The sequence below is a fragment of the Mustela erminea genome, chromosome 7, assembly GCF_009829155.1.
Source record: "Mustela erminea isolate mMusErm1 chromosome 7, mMusErm1.Pri, whole genome shotgun sequence".
Lineage (NCBI taxonomy): Eukaryota > Metazoa > Chordata > Mammalia > Carnivora > Mustelidae > Mustela > Mustela erminea.
Window position 1 is genome coordinate 27,754,069 of NC_045620.1, and position 8,863 is coordinate 27,762,931.

The 8,863-nt window shown below is 42.7% G+C and overlaps 1 pseudogene; it reads right to left on the reverse strand.

The window, feature by feature from the left end:
• Positions 1-335: 335 nt before the first annotated feature.
• LOC116596331 lies at positions 336-8,168 on the reverse strand (annotated as a pseudogene).
• Between the last annotated feature and the right edge of the window lie 695 nt (positions 8,169-8,863).

Consider the following 8,863-nt stretch of genomic DNA (forward strand, 5'->3'; position numbering starts at 1 on the left):
CAGCCAGGTGCCCCTATTTTCCTGTAATTTGAATATGATACACGTATGTGTGGATTTTTGGTATTTGCTCTGCTTGGTATTTTCTGAGCTACCGGAGTTTGTGGTCTGGTTTCTATCATTGATTTTGGAAAATGGCCATTACCACTACTTCTGCTTTCTCCTTCTTCTCCTTCTAGTATTTCCGGTTTTGTGTACATGACAACTTTTCTTCTTTACTATATAATTATTATTTTTAAAGATTTTATTTATTTGAGAGAAAGCACAAGCAGGGAGAGCAGCAGAGGGAGAAGAAGTGAGCTCCCTACTGAGCAGGAAGCCTGACTCGGGGCTTGATCTCAAGACCCAAACAGTCACTTAACTGACTTGAGCCATCCAGGCACCTCTATATAATTATTTTTAATGTCCAGCGTTGAGGGCCAGAACTTTCTCCCCAACTCAAGTTTATAAATACTCAATTGGCTTGTGAAGCCGATAGGGATACTTTTTGTCTAATTTGATTTCCGGGAAGACTTCATTCAGGTCCTCAATGGTCATTGGATCACATGGAATTATGATCATCTTCTCTGGCTCTTTTTCATATTCCTCAATCCTGGCCTTTGAGAGAGACAAAAATTTAGCACAACTTTTCACATCTTCTTTTTCTTTAGCATCCACCTGAACAGTGTATTTCTCCTCCGGCAGAGGAAACTTCAGGGCATTAAACTTCTCAAAGTAATCTCCCAAGATAGCCTTTGCCACACTGGCCTTGTGGTAAGCCCAGTCAACAGCAGGTGGTTTCTCAGGGAGAGTAGCCCACCTGGAGGTAAAGGTCTCATTCCAGAATTTCAGAAGTTAGCAATGGTCTTCTGGTTTTGGGGTATGATTTCCCCAAAAGCTACTCAGTCAATGGCTTTTAGAGCAAGTTTTTCCGGCCATCTTGAGATCCTTCACCAACCCCAGCAGCCCACAGTCCACCTATGTTACACTTTTTGGAAATGTCCCACAGTTCCTAGGTATTGTTCTAGGTTTCTTCATCATTTTTTCACTTTTTATTTTTTTCCAGCTTTATTGAGATATAACATATAACACTGTGTAAACTTAGGGTATACAATATGATAATTTGGCATACTTATATATTGCAAAATGATGCCCATGGTTGGGTTAGTTAACACCTCCATCATGATTACTATTTCTTTCTTCTTTTTTTTCTGGTGAGAACATATACGACTCTCTTAGCAACTTCCAGGTACGTAATACAGTATTGTTAACTATAGTCCCCTTGCTGTATGTTAGATCCCCAAAACTTGTTCCTCTTCTAACTGAAAGTTTGTAACATTTGACCAAATATCTTCCAGTTTTCTTCATCCCTCACCCTTGGAAAACACTCTTCTACTGTCTCTATGAATTTGGCTGTTAGTGCATACTATTTTAGGATTTTTAGGATTTCTTGGTTTGGGGTTCTTCCAGCTTCTTTAATCTGTAGGTTTATGTCTTTTGCCAAATTTGGGGAGCTTTTAGCCATTGTCTCAGTATATTTTCTGAACTGCACTTCTTCTCTTCTTCCTGTAGGATTCCCGTGACACACATGTATTTTGGTATTTTCCCACAGACCCCTGAAGTTGTTCATTTTGTTTATTTGTTGTTTCTTTGTTTAAGTTGTAGAATTTTTGTCGTCTATCTGCAAGGTCACTGCTTTGCTCTGTCATCTCCAGTGGGCCATGGTGCCCACCCAGTAAGTTTATTGTTACTGCATTTTTTGGGTTTAGAATTTCCATCTGGTTTTTCTTTATATCTTCTTTTTCTCTGTTGAAGTTTTCTTTTTCTGTTTCAGGTCTATTCATGGTTGCTCACAGAAGCTTTTCTTTTTATTCCGTTCTTTCTTCTTTTTTGGGGATAGCTACTTTAAAATCCTTGTCAGATAATCCCAACATCTGTGCCATCTTGATGTTAGCATCAGTTGTTTTTGTTTGTTTGTTTGGTTGTTTTTTTGTTTTGTTTTGTTTTTTAATTAAGGGAAGCGCTGTGCCCAATGTGGGGTTCGAATTCATGGCCCTGAGATCAAGAATCACTCACTGGGCTGACTGAGCCAGCCAGGCACCAGATGTTAGCCATCCCTTCATTGCCCTTTTTCATTCCAGTTCAGGCTTCTTCTGGCTTTTGGTATGATACAAACTATTTGATTTTATCCTGGGCCTTTGGGTATTATATTAGAAGTCACTGGTTCCTTTTTAAAACTATGTTGGTATGTATTCAACTTGTTCAAGTTCAGAATGAGCACCGTGGCTCACTTTTGTGGTCTGTGAACTGGAATGTCAGTTTAGTTTAAAATCAGTACAATTTTGGTCTGCCGTGCTGTGTGCTACCCAGAGGCCATCCTGAAACAGTATGGTATTCCACATCGTAGTTGAGTTCTCAAGCTTTCACTATGTTAGTTCTGGTGGGTTGCACACATAGGTCACTTGTGGGTGGGTGCACCCTGCACTCCATATACAAACTGAAGCTATCTCTTTTTGTAGCTCCCTCGTCTGTAATCCTCCCCACATGCTCCAGCTGTGAGAGGGTGGGTGCTGCCTCTTTGTCACCTTTGCTTAGTGCAGGGCAAGGATGCCAACAGGGCCCTACCTTCCTGTCCCAGCACTCCATGAGGATGGGAGTGGAAGGGGATTCTCGCTGATCACACTTGTGCAGAGTGGGGCTGGCAGAGCTCCACATCACAGCCATCACTAGAAAGGAGAGCGAGGACTACCCTGACGGTAGTGCACAGCTGGGATGGTGGGCAAGCTCCACACCAGTGTCCCCAAAGCCTGCTGGAGAGGACGGGCTGTGGCTTATTTCATGGTGTTTGTCCAGAACAAAGCAAGCATTGTCAAAAAGTCTATCTTTCACTGCTGTCCCTCCCAGCCCTTTGACCCCCTAGAAAGTGGGCTTTCATTGGGACTTTGTGCTTTGGGGATGTTTTTGGGTTTGGCTTTCTCTGGTGCCCAGGCTGGGATCTAGTTAAGTAATAAAGCCCGTGAGGACTCCCAGCTGTGTCATCGCTTGAGACCCAAGTTGTCTACACAGTTCACCTTTTCCCCACCATCATGGAAGTCCAAGAGTTGCTTTATGTATTTTGTCAAGTTTTTGGTTGTAGTAAGTGGAAGGAATAGGGTAGAATCTACTGACTCATCTTGTCTGAAAATGGAAGCCCCATGTACTTTTTTAAAGTCAACTTTTTTTTTTTTAAAGATTTTATTTATTTATTTGACAGATCACAAGTAGGCAGAAAGGCAGGCAGAAAGAGAGGAGAAAGCAGGCTCCCTGCTGAGCAGAGAGCCCGATGTGGGGCTCAATCCCAGGACCCTGGGATCATGACCTGAGCAGAAGGCAGAGGCTTTAACCCACTGAGCCACCCAGGTGCCCCCTAAAGTCAACTTTTTGAGGTATAATGTACATGCAATAAAACATACCCATTTCAAGTGTACATTTCCTTGAGTTTCAACAAAGGTACATACCCATGTAACCACAGTCAAAATATAGAACATCCCCATCTCCCCAAAAGTTTCCCTTGTGCCCCTTCCCAAGCAATCCCCCCATCCCAGGCCTCAGACAAACACTGATCGATGTCACTATGGATTAGACATGTCTTTTTCAGAGTTTCAGATAAAATCACACAGAATGTATTTTTTAAAAGATTTTATTTACTTATTTGAGAGACAGTAACTGAGATACCAAGAGAGAGCACAAGCAGGGAGGAGAGGAAGACAACCAGGCTCTATCCCAGGACCCTGGGATCATGACCTGAGCTGAAGGCAGATGCTTAACTGACCGAGCCACCCAAGTGCCCCCAGAATGTATTTTTTTGATAAAAGTCTGCTGCCTTTTGTTCAGTTATGTTTGAGATTCATGTGTATCACCCAGTGTATCAGCAGTTCATTCCTTCTCATTGCTAAGTAGGGTTCCATGATATTTTTGTGTATGCTTTTCTTTGGATTGTCGCCCTCCTCTGCTCTAGAGACAATGGACCACAGCACCTCTCTGTCACAACCACTGCTGTGTTTCTGCTCTCAGAGCTCTTTCTCTTTGATCCAGGAGAGGAAAAGCTTGATGCATCACTTAGTACTTACTTTAAGGGATGGGTAGGATATTATTTCAGGATAAAAAGATGGTTTCTTCTGGATTTAGCTCCATTGATCTGCTAATCACATGCTCAGACCAAAGTATATGAAAACAGTCATTGTCTTGGCAGGGTGTTTTAGGGGTTTGTAACTTTGGTCTTATATTGCTGTGTCCTCTGAATTAGTAATAGGAATATGGACATGCTTTTCATTTTATGTAAGGATAATTATCCGATCACAGGGATGCGTAACTAACGCCATCCCTCCATGTTGAACTCCTGGTGGCTTGTGATGAATTGGGTACCTCAACAAACAGTCTTATCCACATCCTCAGGTTCTCGGTTTTTCTGTCCAACCCATGCACTCATACAAATTCCATAAAAGAAATTTGGTACTAGGCAATCAGCTGATTCACTTTGTGATGGCAAGGGACACAGTAGCGAAGGGATGACTTGTAACCTGACCTTGTAGAGTCTCTCCTGGCTAGTTACATTTACAAAGTGGATACATGCTTTCTCTGATGGCTGTCTTCTCAAAATTCTGCATTCAGACTCACAAATGAAGTGCAAAGTGGTTTTTATTATATAAGAAAACAAGCCCAGTTTTCTTTCCTACCAGTGCAAGTTTGGAAATATTCTTTTAAAAAAGATGACTGAATATTCCCATTTAGCAAAGTCTTAAGGTAAATAGATGGTTGCCAGGTTTCTAGTTACACTGGTTTCTGCACTATCTATCTGTTCAGACACAAGCTCCTTTTAAAATGTGCCTAGTCAGAATTTCTTCATATACTGCAACCAAAACAACATATTGCAACAGATGGAATGCAGAAGTAGATGTGAGAACTCAGCTGTCTTCTATTAAGCCAGGCATTAAAGGGATTTGCAAAAAAATGTAAAACAATGACACTCTTTTCTTTTTTACTTTTTTAGAGAGTGGAGAGAGAAAGACCATGGGTGGGGGGCGCAGAGGGAGAGAGAGAATCTCAAGCAGGCTCCAGGCTCAGCACTGAGCCCGACACAGGGCTCAGTCTCCCAATCCTGAGATCATGACCTGAGCTGAAATCAAGTGTTGGACATTTAAGTGACTGAGCCACCCAGGCACCCTAATGCTACTCTTTACTAGGTTTTGTGAGAAAATATATTTGTTGAAAATTGAGCTGTCAGAAAAATAATTCAGGAAAAACTTTCAAACTCCATTTCCAGATTAAAGTGACTTTCTTTTTAAATTTTTTTAAAAAAAGATTTTATTTGTTTATTTGAGAGAGAATGAGTGAGAGAGAGCATGAGAGAGGAGAAGGTCAGAGGGAGAAGCAGACTCCCCAAGGAGCTGGGAGCCCGATGCGGGACTCGATCCTGGAAGTCCGGGATCATGACCTGAGCCAAAGGCAGTCGCTCAACCAACTGAGCCACCCAGATGCCCAAAGTGACTTTCTAAATGCCCAGTATAGTAAGTGCAAAAGAGGGGCAGATAAAGAAAAAAAAAAGAAGACCAACACATGGCCATATTATAAAATTTCATTATACCATAGATTAGCAGAAGATCCTGAAAGATTTAAGAGGAATAAAAGCAATCACATATAAAGAAACAACAACAACAAAAAATGGCATCACTCTTCCCAACACCACCAGAAAGCAGAAGACAATGCAGAAATGCCTTCATTCTTAGGGAAAATAATAAGCAACCTACAATAATATTCTCAACTAAACTATCACTCAAGCATGAGGGTAGAAGAGAGACATTTTTGGATATCACATGGTACAGTATGATAGTGATGGTCCCCAGTGAGTCACAACTCCCTTTTACCATACCCCTTTGTGATGTGACTTTGCTGTTCCTCCCAGTGACAGGAGTCTGTTTCTTCACCTCTTGAGTCTGGTCTCGAGACCAGACTCAAGTTCTCGTGGAGTGACTTGTTTTAACCAACAGAACATGGCAGAAGTGATACTGTGTGAGTTCCACAGCCAAGGCTTTAAAGAAGACTTCCCATATCCCCTCTCATCTTCTGGGTCAGAGATCACTGTGGAACTGACACCATGTTGGGAAGGTGGGGTACATCTACTGAGGATGAGGCCACATGAGAAGATATCTAAAAGTGAGGCATCAAGACAAAGCAGTCTAATGTGAAATTCTTAGAACACCTTAATGGTGTCTCCTATTAGACTGTCATTTTCTTCAGAATTGTTTATATATTTTGTATTATTTTATGTATTTGTTTTTTATTATAATTGTTTATATGCTATTACATATTTAATGTATGAGATTTTAATATTTTGCAAATATTTTCTCTTCATTATTTTGGTTATGGTGTCTTTCAGGATAGTTTTTTATTTTTTAATGGTCATATCTATTAACCATATTCTTTGTCTTTATGTCCTTGCAATTTTTTTTTGACCTTATTTATTTGACAGAGAGCACAAGTAGGGGGAGCAGCAGGCAGAGGGAGAGGGAGAAGCAGACTCCTTGATGAGTGGGGAGCCCAATGCTGGGCTCGACCCCAGGACTCTGGGATCATGACCTGAGCCAAAGGCAGATGCTTAACTGACTGAGCCACTCAGGCATCCTGTCTTTGAGCTTTTAAAAAAAAGATTTACTTATTTGATGGGGGTAGGGTGAGGACAGGCTGAGGGAGAGGGAGAGAATCCTCAAGCAGACTCCCAGCTGAGTATGGAGCCTGAAACAGGACAGGATTTGGGGTCCCAGGACCCCCAAATCGTACCTAAGCTGAAACCAGGAGTCTGCTGCTTAACCGACTGAGCCACTTAGGTGCCCCCTTATTTTTCTTTTAAAGATTTATTTATTTTAGAGAGACAGAGATTAAGAGAGGGTGGGGGGAGGGGCAGAAGGAGAATCTTTGAGTAGACTCCCCACTGAGCTCAGAGACCAATGTAGGGTTTGATCCCACAACCCACGAGACTATGAGCTGAGCCGAAACTGAGACTCAGATGGTTAATCAGCTGAGGCACCCAGGCATCCCTTTTTTTGATCCTCACCACCACCACCAAACCAGTATAAGCAACTGGTGCAAAATAGTGGTCACTGTCAAAGAGAGAACTGAGAATTTTAAATAGTTGTTTCTAAGGAGTAGTCTGGAGTTAGAAGAGCCAGGCAAGGAGCTGCTGCTTTTCTACTGACTTTTCCCTCAGTCCAGGCTAAAAGTCACACTGACAAAGTGCACCCTGAGCTGGACTACTGACTATCCTCACTTCTTCCAGTCTGGTCAAGTTTTCTTTCCTACCTATTATCTCTGGCCTAAATGATTCCAACAACTGGCTCACTGGTGTCCTGCTTCCACCCCTGCCACATTTCAGTTATCCATTGCTAGGAAATGAACTACTTCAAGACCAGTTTATTAAATCTCCTAATACTTTGGTTTTCCTGAGCTGACAGAGGTGGTTCCTCTATTCATGTCATGTTGCTGGGACTGTGGGCACTTGTGGGCAGAATATCCAAGTGGCTCACTCATCTTCTCTGGCAGTTGGTTCTGACAGATGGCTGGGTCCTCAGCTGGGACTTTGGGCTGTGGGTCTCAATTCTCTTCCATGTGGCCTCTCTGTACAGCTTGGACCCAAGAGCTAGCATTCCAAGAGGAAGGGAATTCTCTTAAGGCCTGAGCTTGGAAGTCCCAGAATATTCCTTCCACTGTCTTCTACACGTCAAAGCAGCCACAAGTAAGCCCAGAATCAAGGGGAATGGAGGAATCACTGGGGGCCATCTTTGGAGACAAGCTTTCATGATCCCCCCCTTTAGTCTATTTTCCACTTTCCAGAGACATCTTTTTTTTTTTTTTTTAAGATTTATTTATTTGAAAGAGGGAGAATGAGAGTGTGTGCATATGCATGTGGTAGGGGCAGCGGGGAAGGGCAGAGAGAGAGAATCTCAAGCAGCCTCCCCTCAGAGCGTGGAGCCCAACACAGGCCTTGATCCATGACCCATGAGATCAAGACCGGAGTCAAAACCAAGAGTCAGAAACCCAACCGACTGAGCCACCCAGGAGCCCTTCCAGAGACATTGTTTAAAAACAAATAGACATCACTCCTCTGCTGAAACACACCTAATGACATCATCATGCTCAGGATACCTGTCACGTTTCATGCCGTCTTACCTGGGTCCTGCCCAATCCTATCCATACTTCTGCTCTCCCCATATTTGGTCCTTACCATCTTCCCAGCACCCCTAACTCACCACCCTGAATTTTGTACTTGCTGTTCCATCAGCCCGGAACAGTTTTCCTCCAAGCCTCACCGGCTACTTCGCTTCATAGTTGGGATACCTGACATTATTAACTTATTAATGCTTTGGGTCTCGGCTAGAATTTAAAGTCCTTGCTGGCCGTGCCTTTCTTGGCCCTATCCTGTATTTATTCCTCACACCTAGAAAAGCATTAATCATGGGGCTGCCATACCATAAACATACCCTGTAGTTAACGGAATTGATTTCCCTAAATCCTGAGGATGTACTGCCTTCAGAAATGTATGAATTAATTTTAAAATAGGCAAACTACAGTGGCAATTAGCACACAGATCCAATAGTGTACCCACTCTATATACCCACTGGCAAATATTTCTACCTTCCTAATGAAGCTGACAGCTGCCTTCTGTGTGACTTTGTGGGTCAGCTGCTACAGCAAGCCCAGCCTCTGAGAGGTCCATCATCAATCTGCCCTGTGTGTGCACGGAACTCAGGGAACTCAAAGGGACTCATTGGACATACTGGGCAGAAGCCAGGGGAGGGCTACCCTCAGCATTTTTATTTTGATCCATTTTGGTGTCAGCTGTCCCACATTAATT